The sequence below is a fragment of the Mus caroli genome, unplaced genomic scaffold, assembly GCF_978045245.1.
Source record: "Mus caroli unplaced genomic scaffold, Mus_caroli_1 scaffold_2, whole genome shotgun sequence".
Lineage (NCBI taxonomy): Eukaryota > Metazoa > Chordata > Mammalia > Rodentia > Muridae > Mus > Mus caroli.
The window spans coordinates 120,608,407-120,626,108 of NW_028227257.1; the positions used below are offsets into that span (position 1 = coordinate 120,608,407).

The window sequence follows — 17,702 nt, forward strand, 5'->3', positions numbered from 1 at the left end:
ATTTAGGTTAGAATAGTATCATTTTATTTTCTTTGCTATGGTACATACAACTTTGTAAGAACTGAGAGCATATGTTTGACTTGTTGCTGGCTTGTTCAGGTTAGGGTCTGTTCTTAATGTGACTGCTAAGGCTTTGGGTTCTGAGCGCTTTGTGCATGGGAGACAGTTCTCTGCTCCCAAGCTCACCCTTCAGGCAGGGGTCTGATGAGGAGAAAATGGCATTTTGACCCTGCATTTCTTGATAGGATTGCAACAGGCTTGATTCGATAGGAATGAGCTGCTTTTCCATATTTAGGGAATGTGACTTCCATTTCAAGTAGTTCCTGACTCTAAAGTGCTTGTACTGCTAAAAATTGAATTCCATGAAGAGATGAAGGTATAGTGGGAACAACCTTTGCTTATTCTCAAGTGAGTCAGTCGCCTGTTACTTCACCCAAGAGATTGGCTCACATTCCGTAACCTCCGGAATGTTTCAGCCCCAGTTGGCAGCACTGCCACCTCCTTCCTCTTGTGTCCATTTGCCTCAGAAGTGGAGCTGTGAACAAGTGAGCGGAGCTTTCTGAGAAGTGCTGGTTTGTGTTGAAAGACTAGAGTGGTAAGGTGGGAAGACAAGCAGTGTGTATGTAACTTTTAATAAGTTTACCACCTTTCAATAGACAGTGTTGCTTTGTCTGGCTTCATGAACAACAGTAAGAAGCTGTCATGTGCGTTCTAGCCAAAAGTTGTGCATCAACCTAGGGAAACTGTGTTCTAGTGAGGTTTTTGATCACATACAGCTTGTAGGTACATTTTGAGAGACTGCAGTGTGTGTGTGTGTATGTGTGTGTGTGTGTGTGTGTATGTGTGTGTGTGTATGTGTGTGTGTATGTGTGTGTGTGTGTGTGTGTGATGTGTATCTTTCCAGAAAGGATAGTGAGATGACTATTTGATACAGTTTACAGTTTGAGGAAAGAACCGATGTAAAGATCTGTAGTTCTACTTAGAATAAGTTCCTTCATGTGAGGAGCTGGCCAAAGAAACTCCCCTGGGGCCAGGCAGTGGTGGTGCACGCCTTTAATCCTAGCACTTGGGAGGCAGAGGCAGGCGGATTTCTGAGTTCAAGGCCAGCCTGGTCTACAGAGTGAGTTCCAGGACAGCTAGGTCTACACAGAGAAACCCTGTCTCAGAAAACCAAACCAAAAAAAAAAAAAAAAAAAAAAAAAAAAAAAAAAAAAAAAAAAAAAAAAAAACCAACCAAAACCCAAACAACTCCCCTGTGTTGCTTTATGCTTCACTCATAGAACCAGATGTGTTTCCCACAGGAAGCCGTTCTCTAACTGACATCAGCTAAATGATGGCAGCTTATTTCAGTGTGGCACATGCTTCAGGTCACAGAAGCTAAGACTCAAGTGTTGTTGATATTATTTAATCTCAAATTGGGGTTTCTACCCTGCCTGTGACCATTCAGTTCCCAGACAAAAGACACACAACTTTGATTTTTATGATTGGCCTTAACCAGCACTAGAGCTGGGCAGATATCTACTTCTCTGCTATTAGAATCCACTTCCTCATCAATAATCCCATTTTATAACTTGCCATGTTCCACCTGGGCATCCCTTAACTCCCTTTGGCCAGTCCTCATGGCCGTGTTTTCAAGAGTCACTTGCCCTGTGGCAGCTTCCTCCCGTCTCTGCCTTCTTTTCCCCACCATAGTCTCCCCAGACCCCAAGCGCTGGAACTGGAGACAACCCCCTCCCATCTTCTTCAGCCATTAGCTGAAGACATCAGTATTGGTGAATCAGGGTTAACTTGGGGAGCAAGGTTACCTAGCAGTCACTTGGGTGTGTCCTTTGGGTTCCTGTTGGTTCTCTCATCCCTGGGGCATCCAGGCCTTGGGGGCCAGTATTTAGCATTACAATACAAGCAAAAGACCAAACCTCAACAAGTGTCACAACAGTGCCCCCTCTTGAGATGGCAAATCCCAATCAATACCCTGTAAATTAGGACTTTCCGTATGGATCGTTTTAAAGGTGCAGGAAGACAGCCAAATGAGGAAGAGCAGAGGACAGTGTCTGGTGCATGGCTTAGTGTCTGAGCTTCTGTCTCCATGGACTAGGGGTGACTACCGTCCTGATAACGTACTTAGATGTGTATCAAATCATGGACATCATGGTTAGTAATCCTTGTAGCACTTAATCTCTAGTACCCACGACCTGTCCCTGAGATTTGGGGCGCTAAAGGTTCTGACTCCTATTATTTGTTCTTTCTGGTGACAGGCCCCATTTTCAGGCTATGTAGAGTGTTCTACCCCATTGCCCGATTAGCATAAACTCAAGTGTTCCTAACAAAGGCTTGTAATGAGCAAGCCAAGGTGGAAATTTGAAGAATTTTGAGTTTTCTGTGCTAAGAATGGGGATCAATAGCAAGTGTATTTTTGATTTTTGTCAGTGAGAGTTGGAATCTTGATAATGTACTTCTTAATGTTTGTAAATAGATTGGGCTTCTGTTTTCACCTTTGCTATTGTTTACTATTGAAGGAAATTTTCTTAGGAAAAAATATTCTTAAGAAACCTTACTGTCTTTTAGTTTGTGATTTGACAATATTGGAGGGTGTTAAATAAGATTATCATTTGATTGATTTCTACACTTTTCATGGGCGGGAATAGAATCACCTTCTAGGTTTATGAGTAGTCCAGTCAGTGAACTTGTAATGATTTCCTAGGGACCAATATTGAGTTAGAGGTCTACTTTTTCTGTTAGAAATATAGACTACCCAACAAGTAGAACTATATGTTATTGATGTTCTTGTTTTTGTTGATAAGGAATTGCCAACGGTCAGAATGAAAATCGCTGGCTGAGAGCTAGAGAGTTAACTTGGTTCCTAGCACACAGTGGCTAACCACCCTCTGTCATGCCATTGCTAGGGGGGCTGACACCCTCTTCTGTCCTCTATGGGCACCAGGCATACTTGCGCCACACAGACACAGACAGAGAAAATACCCATATTATTAAAAATAAACGGATAGCTTTGTGTTGGGAAGCCTGTAAGGCTCAGAGTTTTTCATCACTACAGTGAACAGACGCTTTACTTCACAGAGTCACTCGCTACCAGGTTTAAGGCTCTGTTCTTTTTTTTTTTTTTTTTAGCCTAGCAGAGAATCATTGCGGCAGCAGGAATCATTGGAACTGTTGTCTTCGTAGCCTCTTTGAACCTTAAAGAGAAAGCACATTTTACGTTTGTGCTTCCTTGACTTGCCTTCACACTGAAGTCAGTGAGTACTTCTCTACTTTGTGCGGGCGTGGAGTTGGGACCACGTTCATACAATCTGGCTGTTTCCCGTCTTTTTCTATTTTGGATGTGTTAATGGTTCTGTTTGTTTGTTTTGTAAATTAGGAAGGCAGCTCCAACACTTTAAATAAGGCCCCAGCCCCCACCCAGCAGATGCTCAGTATTAAAAAGTAGACACCAGAAACTAGAGGCTTTCCAGTGAGACTGCCAAGCAGCATCCAGTTCAGCCAATCAGATCCACCCTTGACTTGTCATGGTCGACTCCTGTCACTGCCAGGGAGCCATCAGAACCTCTGGTTCTGAATGCTGCTTGGTTCGTGAATCACTCTTTGTTCAAGTAAAATAATTTATTGTGGCTGAAGTTAAGTCTTTTTCCTCCTCTTTTTTTTTTAAACAGATCTCTTCTGCAGAGATTAGCAAATACTGTTTGGCCTGGGTTCCCCCATAGTGTCTGCACAGCTCAGGAAATGGCCTGCCGTTTCCTTGCTGCGTTGCATTTCTTTAATTGGTGCTATTTTAACACAACAGAATGTAGTGCTACACTGTTTGAATGGCTTCTATTGATGCTTACTGTATTTTATTTATGTTTGGTACTGGAATTGAATGTGGAGTCTTCGCCCCACCTCATGAGTAAGCCTAGCACTGGCTTCCCCTGACACTCTACCCCAATACCTTCTATTTTATGCCTGTTTTAAACTGAGATGGCAGGCTTTCTTATGTAGGATGCTTATTGCTTAGTTAAAACTCTGCCTTAAGTGAATGTGGTAGGAAGTTCAAAGCCCCCAGCTCTTGGAAGGCAGGGGCAATAGGATGGCTGAACTCAAGGCTAGCCTTTGGTATGTAGGACACTGTCTCTATTAATCAGAAAACACAAAACTAACAAAACATGCTCTAACTTTCTGTGTTCTTAAAGCTGCCTACTTTCTTTCTGATATTACATAGGAAACAAATAATTTCTAGCAAATGAGGGTCCAATGGCTAAGACAATTAAAATTGTTACTAAACTGCACTTTATTGTTTTCTATGGTCTGTTGAGATTTTACACCTTAGCATTGCATAGAGAGGCAAAAGAATTATAGCAAATTTACGGAGCCAGACACAGTAAAGCAAATTGAAACTTAAGTGCTAGGCAACCTGGAAATTTTGAAACTCAATTCACCTGGGTATGGTGGCAGACATCTGTAGTCCCAGCTACTCGGGGAAATCACTTGAGCCTAAGCTTTTACAGTTTCGCAACATAGTGTGATATCATCCTCACAATTTAACCAACCAACCAACCAACCAATCACAAAAAGCCTCCTTCCTCTAAAACTAAAGAATAAAGACGATTTGTGTTTATAAACACTTTTGCATTATGGGTTCCTTTGTTAAATAAACATTTTCTTCCAAAGATAAACTTGATTACTGTTGGATCTAAGATGGTTCTTATGGGGGCTGGTGAGATGGCACAGAGTTGAGTTCTTGCTCTTGCAGAGGACTTGGGTTCGGTTTCCAGTACACAACATGGTAGTCATAACTGCTCCACAGTAAAGTTCTTACCTCAGCGGGCAACAGGCACACTCATGGTACACGTACATACATGCAGGCACTTCCACATACACATAAAGTAAGACTTAAAAAAAAACCATAGTTCCTTTTCTCCAAATGTAGGGCTGTTATACTGAAATGAATATATTATACCTCACAGAATGGAGAGGGCTTCTATTTTGCTTTGTTAAAAATAGAAATTTGCTGGGTTGTGGGGGCTTTGATCCCAGCACTCAAGAGGTAGAGGCAGGCGTAGCTCTGTGAGTTTGAGGCCAGCCTGCTCTACAGAGCGAGTTCCAGGAGAGCCAGGACTGAACCAGAGAAACCCTGTCTCGGAAAAGAGAGAGGGAGGGAGGGAGAGAGGGAGGGAGGGAGGGAGGATGGGTAGGTTTATTTATTAGTTTATTAATTCTGGTGATTGAATTCAGTGCCTTGTCTTTATTAAGCATATATTGAGATCTGCCTACATTCCTTAGGTGAAATAAAAATGACGTATTTAAGAGTATTATTTTAACTTGGTATTAATATCCAGAAATGCATAAATGTGGGGCTGTGGTCAAGCTCAATCAATAAAGCTATCACCTTGAGTACACAAGACCCTGGGTTCTACCCCGAATACCATAAAGAAAAAAGTGCACAGTTGTACCATTTGAAATAGTAACAAATAATTAAATATTTAAAGTTTGCATAAAGCCTCTTTGCATAGAACTGAACAAATTACATCACCAAAAGTTTCCCTAGTATTGGATTTCTACTTTAAAAAATGTTTATTTATATTCATGTGTATATGTATGTTCCTTCTTACCTGTCTGTGAGCCACAATCGTGCGGTACTCTAAGAGGTCTGTATTAAGTAGGTCTCAAATCCTTGGACAAACGGCTGAGGAGACTATTGAACATATCAAAACGGACTTTGCCAGCAGCTTCTCCCAACATCCCGACCTGTTATAGATTATAGATGGTATTTCACCCCACCCGCTCCCCAGAGGCCCTTCCCTAAACAATTCCAGCCATTTTGATGACCCCCGTTGACCTTTTGCTTGCTTGGCTGCTGCACCTGTTTCCCCCCTCCTTGCCCTCCCCCTGGCCTCTTCTCATGTGGATCAGGGTCATGTCTAGACTGGACTCTTCTGGCTGTCCCTGCCTTTGACTGTGCTTTTCTTTCCATCTACAATAATTGCCCACAATCCCTCCAGTATATGCCTATAATAAATGCCCAGGATACTGGGTCTCAGTTCAGAGCTTAGGTGTGAAGCCCTGGGATCTATTCTTAGCAGAAATAAAAGGGAAAAAGGAAGCTTATCATTGTTTTAAATTTGGCTTATGTCCACAATTCAAGCTTGCAATGCTTGAAACATATTATACACATGTGATTTTTGAAATTATTTTTCTTATATACATCTTGGAAATAATTATATGAGTTCTGGGATTCAAACCCACACCTTATACATGTCAGGCGAACATCCTACCACAGAGGTATATCTTCAGACATGGTTCTCTTTATTGTGTAGCTACCTCTTTAAAAAAGTGTACAACACAAGATACAAAAACTATTTTGTTTAACTATTTAATAGTCTATAACTATTGCTTTTAGTGATTTTAGGTGCCATCAATATTTATTTCCATGTTTAACTGGCTGCTGAATAAAGCAAGTAGATATTGTTTCTTTCAGTCCTTTCAGTAGACCTGAGTATTCTTACATCGTAGATATGGAAAGTTACAGAACACTGTCAAGTAAAAGGTAAAGTAGCGTGCTAAGATGTGGGATGTGAGAAAGGCCTGGCCAGGTGAGATGGCACAGTGAGAAAATATGCTTGCTGCCAAAGCCAACGACCTGGATGGCATTCTGATTTGGGTCAGAGTGAGGGTAAAAATGAAGGCAGTACATGCTAACCTCTTGAAAAATGTTTATGACTAATAATTGTTCTCTCACATCTGTAGGTGAGAAACATTGATATGTATTTTCTGAGGTTTGGTAAACTTGAAGGATCTGTTATAATAGTTCCTTGTAGAAAAATGGTACATAACCAGTATCTTAGTTGAGTTAGATTTTCATAAAACAAAACATTACTTTTTGTTTGTTTGTTTTGTTTTGTTTTGTTTTTTGAGACAGGTTTTCTCTGCATAGCCCTGGCTGTCCTGGAACTTACTCTGTAGACCAGGCTGGCCTCGAACTCAGAAATTCACCTGCCTCTGCCTCCCAAGTGCTGGGATTAAAGGTGTGTGCCATCATGCCCAGCAAAACATTACTTTTTATATGTGTGATTTGAATACATTTCCAAGTTTTGACATGATTGTAAGTAGTTATCTGTTGCTTATAAAACTCACTTTAGATTTTTATGAGAAGTTTTATATTTGTCTGGCTTTATTCTCTAGAGTCATTTCACATTTCCCCCTCATGCAAGTACCTACCAAGTCACATGTGAAAAATGCCACAATTAAACTTAATTTTTGATAATGTCAGCTTCGGGTTTTAATAAAGCATATATGCTTTAGCATAGTCTTGTAATTTTTTTTAAAAAATGGAGCATTTACTTTTATATTTTATCCAGTTATGAATATTCTTTCAATCTATCTACACAAGTTTTATTTCCTCTTGAGCACTGCAGAGTTTTATAGAAAGTGTATTTATTCTTGAACTAACTCTTTTGCTATTTATTGTATTGATTAGAGGGATTGCATAATGTTTTCATGGGTACAGAGGAAGGCTGTCTGTGTCTACCCACCCCTGCGAGGACAGAGAGAAGTAACTAATACGAGCTTCATTCATCACCCACTCCAGTATGGAAACAAACACGTACACCTGAAATTCGTTTCAAATGGTAGTCACTTTTTTTTTTTTTTTCTGTTTGAAAGACATCCTTTGAAGGATCCTTTGGATCCAGACAATACAGTAATGGTCTTTATCTGTGTAGCCTCTTGCTTTGCTAGTGTAAGGTAGTTTAAAGAGGAGTGTTTTCAGGCTCCGCTTCCCTGACTCCACCCTATCCGAAGTTCCTCGGTACCCTCTCCCTGCAGAGGTGGCTCTTCACCTAGCTCTGCCGACTTTTCAGTATTCTGCTTTGAGTCAGAGAGCCTGTGACACCTCTTCTCCGTGTCTCGTGAGTCGAGTTTATCAGAATCCCTCAAATTTTGCTGGATATTCTGTTCTTTCTCCGTTTACCTTAGTGAACCCATCTGCACTCTTAATTTGAACTAAATTTTATAGGATTTATTTTCGAATCTTGGATTTTCTTTAAAATTTTTAAATAAACTTTAAAACAAAAACAAAAACAAAAAAAACTTAGTAGGAAATAAAAATACCACCCACAAAAGTGAAGCGGACTCCAAGTCTAGAGAACGTAATAAACCCAACGATTGAAATGGAGGCTCTGGAGCTTCTCCTGAGTGTCGCACAGTCAGTACCATGCACACAGCATTGTAACTTCTACCTGCTTAAGGGAGCATCGCCACTTGAATGAATGATAGTAGCATGGATCTTACTGGCTTTCGAAACAAACTCACCACACTCTCCCACTACCTGTCTATTCATTGTGCAGCTTAAAACTTTATGGGCTTTGCTGTCTTGTTAATTTAACATGAATTCCCCTCATAACCTCCACTGGGGAGAGGGCTCAGTGAATGATGCTTTTGCCTTTTAAACGCATGAAGACCAGTGTCTGGTCCGCAGAAGCCACCTACAGTGTGATGGGAGGAGATAGGAGGAGAACCCTTGTCCACAGCAGCGAAGGGCAAAGAGGAAATCCTGCCTCAAACAAGGTGGGAAGCAAGGGCCTGATACTCAGTGTGATATCTGAGTTCTCCTGATCTTTATTGTCACTGTAGATGCGCACACACACACACACACACACACACACACACAGTTTTTAACAAAAAACTATATATCTTGGGTTATCAATTGCTTTCAGAAGTTTAAATCTTAACTCTGCAGACTCTTTATTACCCTACTGTAATTCACAGTCCCCAGCTTTCCATCACTCACTACCTTGTTTTGCGTATTTGCTTGTATTTGCTTGCTAAAGTGAAAGTGTTTTAAATGCTTCCTGCAGTGACTTAGTTTACTTAAATAGGCAGTAGTAATCTTACGTGCTTTTTGCTTACATCTGTAGCTCTCTATAGATGGTGGAGTTGCACTAGATGCAGTAAGACCGCCACAACTCCCTGCTCTCTCCCTTAGCTGAACACTGAGCAGCTGCTGGGTTCCATCTCTAGAAGCAGGGCTCACGGCGTCTTTCCTCAGGAACTCAGTGCTAACAGTGTGGAGTGGGCTATCAAGGTGGCCTTTGCTCTGTATTTTGTTGTTTTGCTTTGTTATGTTCACAGTGTGCCTGCATGTTTGTTAGTGCACCACATGTATGTCTGGTGTTCACAAAAGCCATGACAGCTCCTTCTGTGTGGCCAGTTCTCATATTTTGGTGCAAGCTTCTCCCTGAGAGTGAAATGAAGATTATTCATCTTCTGCTTTTTTTTTTTTGAAGGGATTATTATGAGGATTTGTTAAAGCAACACATGAAAGCTATTAACCTGAAAACACTGACAGTGTGTTGTTTTTTAATACTAAAGCATTTAAGAGATGTCTTAAATAAAGCCCTGTTAATGAAGAAGTTTCTAGAAGGTCAGATTTCTCAGGGATAGACTGCAAGTCATTAACAGCTTAGGAAGTGGCTTAATGTACAGTTTCCCCTGGGTTCCCGGCTTACACTGGATTCGTCCAGGAGATACTTTTAATCTTTGATAAGGATTAGTGTGTAGCAATTTCTCCTGTTTTCAGTAAATGACATTTTGACTGCGGGTTGGGCTACTAATCATAGAGGAAGTGCTTAGAATCAGTCCTTTGTGATACATTTAAGACCCAGCGATTCTTTTCCTGATGACTGTCTGAAGATAAACCAAGCCTGTAGGTTACTCTCTAAGTAATGTTGCTGTCTCTGGACGAAGCCCACCCTGAAACACTGAAGGCGGCAGGAGCTTTGTTCCCGTTTGTGTCTTGGCAGTTTTGTGTTTCCTTCATGTTAGGTTAATTCAAGGAGAATTCAGACAAGTTCTAAGGAAATGGCTTCTGAAATGTTCCAGTGTGATTCAGCTGATTGCCAATTCTCTGTTTCTGTTGCAGGTTTCCCAACAGTGATGTCACAAGATTGACCACACTGACACAGTAAGACCGGTGACTGTTCAGCTTCTAAGTCCATTTGTTTCTCTGAGAATAAGAACCAAGTTAGATGTTTATCAGTAAACTACCACCGTCTCTCCACCAGCCACTTGAATGTTTACATTTTCAGTGACTCATAAGTCATATTCCTAGGCATTTAAATACTTGTAAAATGCCTTAAAGAACTTTAAAATAATTTAAGATGAAAATTTAATTCATAACTAAAATTATTACATGTGTATTTCATTGTGAATCATACTGTCATCTTTTTTTCATTTTGTTTTTCTCATTAAAAAAAAAAGTATTTTTCTGAGTAACAAAAGAATGAGCGTTGAGGAAATTGTTTATAGGACCTCCTTTCAGCACACTCTTAACTAAGCATAGAAGCGGTCTTTAGCAGAGGCATTAAAATCATCCTAAGACAAAGCCATACGCAGGAGATCTTAGTAGTTGCGCACAGAATTTCTTTTGGAAGTTGTTTCGGGTTTGCTGCTTTGTGCTGACTAGAGGAGTTTTCTTTTTCCCTGAAGGCTTTCTGACTGCTTTGTCCCACTGATGCTTAAGGAAGCAGTGTTACTTTCTCTCAATACACCCTTTCCTCCTCCCCCCCTCCCCCCTTCCCTTGCTCTTCCTTTTCCTTTCTCCCTTTGTCTTCACTCTTTGTTGTGGTAGGATGGAATCCTGGCCTCACACTAGGCAAGCGCTGGATCACCACATTGTGTCTAAGGGGGTTTTTGATTTGTTTTGTTTTGTTTGTAATCATCTGAGTTTTATTGACCTAACTGAATATTTTACAACAACATAGTAAAGCATTTCTGTGGAACCTTTCTATGCAGCATGTCCTGCTGCTAATCAAGTTAAAATTATTAAGTAGCTAAATAATTATTAAGTAGCTAAATGCACGTGTTCTAAATCCAGGAATTTCAGGAGGAGGCACTAAGTAAAGACAAGAAGTCTTCCTTTGAGATTAAGTGGTTGTGCTTAGAAACTTTACTTTGTGACAGTGGCCGGGCTGTGAGTCTCTGCTCACACCCTCCAGTCAGGAGAGAAGAGGGAACAACAGCACTGACTTTGGGGGCCACCAAGCCTGGGGCGAGAAAGGTGATAACGAGTTATTGAAGACAGTGGGGAGAAAAGGATCCAGTCAGGAATCCATGCGATATCATGGATGACATCAGGAGATGGCATAGGAGTAAGTTGTGGACTTTAGCGTTGCAAAGTTAAGGCTACAGGCAACATTTCTGTGTTCTATAACATACAGGTATATAATTTTAAAATATTTTAACAGTTTTTAGAACATAAAGGAAATGACAGTTGCTCTTCTTTCCCTCTGTACTGCACTCACACAGGTAGTACAGCTCGCACTGGTTGGTGTTGGGTGTTGGTGAGGAGGAGCACTGCCAGCTGCATCAAAGCTTGCGCATGATCCTAAGTCCAGTCTTGTAAAAACGATCTCCATAGTAGAAGATGTTTAGTGACTTGCTCTTTCTTGCTAGTTCAGATCCATATTCTAATTGGATATCCTGATTGGCTCCTGAATGCATCAAAACATTCAAGGATAATAACTTAATGTTGTATCCCATATAAATGACATATGCTGCATTACATATATCTTACACCATTCTTATATCATTATTTTTATATAGAATATTCTTTTTTCTTTTCAAGGTTTAAACGATTACTCTGATGCAAGCATATCTTCTCCCAAAGCTCTGTGTATATTCAGTCACCTCTCTGAGGGCTTCCCTAATCATCCTAATTGAAAGTGATTCTCTCTCCCTAACAGTTTGGTAATGCTTAATTTTTATTAGTTTTATTTTACTGATCATTGACTCAGATTTTGGATTGATTTTGAATATATCAACCTTTCACTGTACTTTCTACTGTACTCAGCAAGTGTTTGTTGGTAGTCATAAACGTATTGGTAGCTGAATTACTTAGTATCTTTAGTTTCCCCTATATTAAAATTGAATGAGGATTTCAGTGTGTGTATTGAACAGGGTACACAGGAAGGAGGATAGGTTTTAGGTTGATGTCGAGTGCAAGTAATGAGGTCACTGTGTGCTACTTTGCAACCTTATGCCCTGGTATAGTCAGCTATGAAGTGATGCATTGTGTCTATTTGAAAGGGTTGTACCAATATTTAAATAGAATGTCTTACCTTTCTCGCTTGCTTCTTTATAGATTGCTAAGAGACATGAAATCAACTATAAAGACCTACACATCAAATTTTACAATATTCACAATTTATCATAGCCCTTGCATGTTTGCTTCCATAAATTTCCACCTTCTATCTATATTTGTGCATGCCCCTGTATGTGTACATGTGTGTTGGGTGCATGTGTAGAAGCCAGAAGGCAACCATGGTATCAACGCCCAGGAGCCATTCACCGTGTTTTGTTTCGTTTTTTAAGAATTATTTAGTTTATGTATATGAGTACACTATAGCTGTCTTCACACATACCAGAAGAAGGCATCAGATCCCATTACAGATGGTTGTGAGCCACCATGTGGTTGCTGGGAATTGAACTCAGGACCTCTGGAAGAGCAGTCAGTGAGTGCTCTTAACCACTGGACCATCTCTCCAGCCCTCACGATGGTTTTTTGAGCCAGGCTTGGTCACCAAGACCTGAGGCCCCTAGATTAGATTAGGCTTGCTAGGCAGTGAGTCCCAGGGCTCTGCCACTATCTCCTCAGCACCGGGATTACAAGTGTGGCTACCACACCCACCTTATTATATGGGTTCTGGGGATCAAACTCAGGTCCTCACACTTGAACATCATACCCCTTACAAGCTAGTCTGATGTCCTGAGACTCCATATGTATCTATAACATACATAAGTTTATCAGAGTCACATGCATCTCCTGATACTTTAATTTCTAACAAGGAGGCATTCATTCAATTAGAGCTACTGATGTAATATCCTTTTATTTGGGGAAGGCAATCTTATTTGACCAGAATGCTAACCTCTAGGCCAGAATAAACTTGAGAACAGTTCTGCCTGGACCTTGGAATATGGATAGAGTTGGAGGGGTGATATTGTGTACAGAATTTAGGAGCATGGACGTGGGTCAGAAATGGTTATATTTTCCCTCTGTGGCTTATGTGATAGTTGTACTTAAAGATTCAGGTTTTCTTCCCTAGGAATTGCACTTCAATCTCAGGAGTGTAAGAAGGAATAATGTTCCCAAGGCGCTTAGCACAGAGGAGCGCACATACTGACTTCTTTTGACTCTCATATACATTATCTACAGTTCCTCGCCTAAGATATCAAGTGTCTAGTTTTGTTTTGTTCTGATATAATTTGTATTATTGTTTTATGATTATCCTGTAACTTGATTAAAAGTCTCTGCATAGCATCTATACAAAGCATAATAGGATATTTCCATTAGAAGGTTGTGTGTGTATGTTGAGGGGGCGTGCCTCTGTGGGCATATGTTGTGCAGAGGATAGTATGTAAGAATTTTCTCCTTCTAACATGTGGGTCCCGAGGATCGAACTCAGGTCATCATGCAGGGGTTGTAGCACCTGTAGCTATTGAGCTATTTCGCTGGCTTAGAATAATTCTCTCTCTTCTCAAATCCCCCCAATTTTTTTTCTCTAAGAGAATATATACATTTTTATTTACATCCAGTTTTGTGTGCATCATTACAGTGGCTATCACTATAGTTACTTGTATTTTTAAATAATCTTACTTAATATTTTACTATATACTTAATAATCTGTTATAAACAAGCTTTAAATAACTTAAGTAGAGCGGCCAGAGAGGTGGTCCAGAGGTTAAGAGCACTGACTGCTCTTGGAGAGGACCTGGGTTCAATTCCCAGCGCCCACATGGCAGCTCACACCTGTCTGTAACTCCAGTGTCAGGGCTTCCAACACCTTCACACAGACATACATGCAGGCAAAACACCAAAGCATATTTAAAAATATGAAGATAAGTAATAAATAATTTGCTGGGCAGTGGTGGCACATGCTAATTAATCCCAGCACTTGGTAAGCAGAGGCAGGCAGATCTCTTGAGTTTGAGGCCAGCCTGGTCCATAGAGCAAGTTCCAGAACAGCTAAGAGTACACAGAGAAATTCTGTCTCAAACAACAACAACAACAACAAAAATTAATGTAGTTCGTATTTCTATTAAAATTCCCTTTTTCCTTGGTAATTTTATTATGAATGTTATTTCAAATTTGTAGATCTATACAAATAGAAATAAACTTCATAATTGATACTTAGAATAATATAATCTTACAGTGTCTCTATGATTAGAAATGTCAGTGTTAGGTTATAAATTATAATGTTAGTTAGGCGTCTGTCCCCAGGTAAAAGGAAAACCTGATCAGATTTGGCAATAACATGTGCGTACCGTCCACTGCTCTCGCTCCTCTGAGTTATGTCCCTAGTATACCTCTACTTGGACAGAGACATCTCAGTTTTCCCTTGCAGCCAAGCGTAAGGAGTAAACAGTTATGGTGTGTACATAGTGTGCCTTGCTTGTGTTTCTATCGTTTGAGACACAAGGAAATCTGTGTAGCTCTAGCTGGCCTGGAACTCATTATTGGAAGGCCTGGACTCAGCTCACAGCTGTCCTGTTTGTCTTCTGAGAGCTGGGATGGTAGACATGATCTGTCCAGCTGAATAGAAGGCTTCCTCACAGGAAGAGGTGGGGCACTGTGGCTTCCTCCTCTCTTGTTGAAATGTAGCTGTGGTAATTGGACCATGGCTGGAGACCATGTGCTGAGAAGGGGGAACAAAGGACGTCTCCAGAACGTCCTGATGTACCTGGCTGGCCCCAGCGTTTCACGTCTTCTCTTCTTGTGGCAGAGTTAAATTTCTGTGTTGCATAAACGCTGGTTTTGTGTTACTATGAATGGCTTAAGCTAACCTTGTTAACACTAAGATAGCTTCAGTTTTTAGAAGGAAAACTTCTACCATTGGCAAAAGTTGTAGGGTTTGTTTGTGTGGGTTTTTTTTACCCCCCTTGTTACTTACTTGAATTCTACTGTTATTTTTGGTAGTTTGAGTTTTAGGAGATTAGAAAAACCATATCTAGTCACTGTCTTTTCAGACAAATCAAGCCATTCCCTCCTGAAGGTTTAGTCCTATAATCCCAGCTACCCAGGAGTGCTGGCTTGATGGGTCGTTCTGCAGTAGCTTAGCAGGTAGGAGTGATGAGGGAGATGGAGATAGCTCTGACCTACGTTATGAGGTTTCAGAGGGGAACAGGTAGTCTGTCAGGAAGTGGGACATGGACTATTTTGTGATATGTTGGCCACTAGTCTGGCTTTATTTACCTAGCTCCTGCCAATCTAAGTGAAGTTAAATTATGAGATGATGGAGTACTTTGCTAGAGCCGCACTGGTGCTGAGAAGCCAGCTGTGGTTGTTGAGATCTACACCACTGTGGATATGCCTGCTGTCATCTTCCCGGGTGACAGAGGAGTCAGGAGAGCAAAGCCCCTCTTACACAAGGCTCCAGTCCAAGTGTAAAGGAAGCAAGCCTTGAAAGCAACTGCCTAGAAACACGTTTCCCTAGGAGCAGCAGAGCAAGCCAAGCTCAGCAGTAGTCCGAGGGCTTGGGAGGCAGCCTGCATCTTGAGCTGAAGGATCTTGGCCACATTGTCCAGGTGGGACTGATTTTTAAGGCATAGCACATCATTTTTTAAAACTGATGTGTTATGGTGTCAGATTGATGAGGGGTGGAATTGTGAGGGCTGTCACTTACTCTCTAAAGTCACTTAGGAGATGCATGGAAGACCAGGCCTGTGAGAAAAGGCCTTGACGATCAACTGACATACCTACCTTTCTTTGTTTTCCTTGCTTCCGCCCTTCCTTCCTTGCTCCTTCTCTCTCTCTCTTCCTTCCTTCCTTCCTTCCTTCCTTCCTTCCTTCCTTCCTTCCTTCCTTCCTTCCGTCCTCCCTCCCTCCCTCCCTCCCTCCCTCCCTCCCTCCCTCTCTCTCTCTCTCCCTTTCTCTCTCTCTCTCTCTTATTCATTATTTATTTACATTTCAAATATTGTCCCCTAAGTGGTTTCCCCTCACAAACCTCCCACCCCTTTCTCCTCCCCTTTGCTTCTAAGAGGGTGCTCCCCCACCCATCCACCCACTCCCACCTCACCTCTCTATCATCCTCCTTCTCAGGGGCATCAAGCCTCCACAGCACCAAGTACTTCCCCTCCCACGGATGCCTGCTACATCTGTAATAGGAGCCATGGATCGCTCCATGTGTGCTTGGATTGATAGTTTAGTCCCTGGGAGCTCTGTAGGGTCCAGTTAGTTGATATTTTTTTTCTCTGGGGTTGCAATCCCCTTCAGTTCCTTCAGTTCTTCCCCTAACTTTTCCACTGGGGAAAAGTCCAATGGTTGGCTATAAGTATCTGCATCTGTCTTAGTCAGGGGCTGGCAGAGCCACTCAGAGGACAGCCATACCAGGCTCGTGTCTGCAAGTACTTCTTGGCATCAGCAATAGTGTCAGGATTTGGTGTCTGGGGGTGGGAAGGAACCAACAGTGGGGAGGACTCTGGGTGGCTTTTCCTTCAGTCTCTGCTCCATATTTTTGTTCCTGCATTTCCTTTAGACAGGACCAGTTCTGGGTTAAAAATTTTGAGATGGGTAGATGGCTCCATCCCTCAACTGGGGACCATGCCTATATATTGGAGTTGGTCTCTACAGGTTCTATCTCTCTACTGTTGGGCATTTCATCTAAGGTTCCTCCCTTTGGGTCCTGAGAGTCTCTCAACTCCCAGGTCTCTGGTACATTCTATAGCCTCCCCCCCCACCCCCCATCTCTGCACTACTCCCTCTACTGTTACATATTTCTATTCATTCTCCTGGCCATCTGGATTTTCTCCTGTCTCTTTCTATACTTGATCCTGCCCACCTTTTTTCCTTCCCCCTCCCCATCCTACCCAGGCCTCTGCCTCCTGTAATTATTTGTTCCCCCTTCTAAGTGGGACTGAAGCATCTACACTTTGGTCTTCCTTCTTATTAAGCTTCATATGGTTTGTAGGTATTCTGAGCTTTTGGGCTAATATCCAGTTATTAGTGAGTGCATAGCATGTATATCCTTTTTGAGTTTGGGTTACCTCACTCAAGATGATATTTTCTAGTTCCATCTGCCTGAAAAATTCGTGAAGTCCTCATTTTTAATAGCTGAGTAGTATTCCATTGTGTAAATGTATCACATTTTCTGTATCCATTCTTCTGTTGAGGGTCAAAGCTGCTATGAACATAGTGGAGCACATATCCTTGTGATATGGTGGAGCATCTTTTGGGTATATACCTAGGAGTGGTGCAGCTGGGTCTTTAGATAGAACAATTCTAATTTTCTAAGGAATCGCCAGACTGATTTCCAGAGTGGTTGTACTAGCTTGCAATCCCACCAGCAATGGAGAAGTGTTCCTTTTTCTCCACATCCTCACCAGCATCTGGTGTCACCTGTTTTTGATCTTAGCCATTGTGACTGGTGTGAGGTGGAATCTCAGGGTTGTTTGATTTGCATTTCCCCGATGACTAAGGATGGTGACCATTTCTTTAGATGCTACTTGTCCATTTGGGATTCCTCAGTTGAGAATTCCTTGTTTAGCTCTGTACCCCATATTGAATTGGGTTATTTGTTTTTCTGAAGTCTAACATCTTGCCTTGCTCATTGTAGGAATTGTGTGTGTGACTTGGACTGTGTAAGTGGTTAGAGCAAGTTGACCATTCATGTGCATACATTGGTTTCTATTGCCTTTTAAGTGGACTGTAATGAACTGTATCT

The 17,702-nt window shown here is 41.4% G+C and overlaps 1 protein-coding gene across 21 annotated transcripts in view; it reads left to right on the forward strand.

Moving 5' to 3' along the window:
- Baz2b (bromodomain adjacent to zinc finger domain 2B) overlaps window positions 1-17,702 on the forward strand; it is a 390,581-nt gene that overhangs the window by 203,321 nt on the left and 169,558 nt on the right. For 17 of the 21 annotated variants that reach the window (XM_085834857.1, XM_085834860.1, XM_085834856.1 and 14 more), the window contains one exon: window positions 9,908-9,949. The exons of 1 other annotated variant lie outside the window; for it this stretch is intronic. The gene's annotated coding sequence lies outside the window, so the exon portion shown is untranslated. Of the gene's footprint in view, window positions 1-3,126; window positions 3,252-9,907; window positions 9,959-17,702 lie in introns of all 21 variants that reach the window. 3 more of the 21 variants (XM_085834859.1, XM_085834861.1, XM_085834862.1) reach the window with 2 other exon arrangements.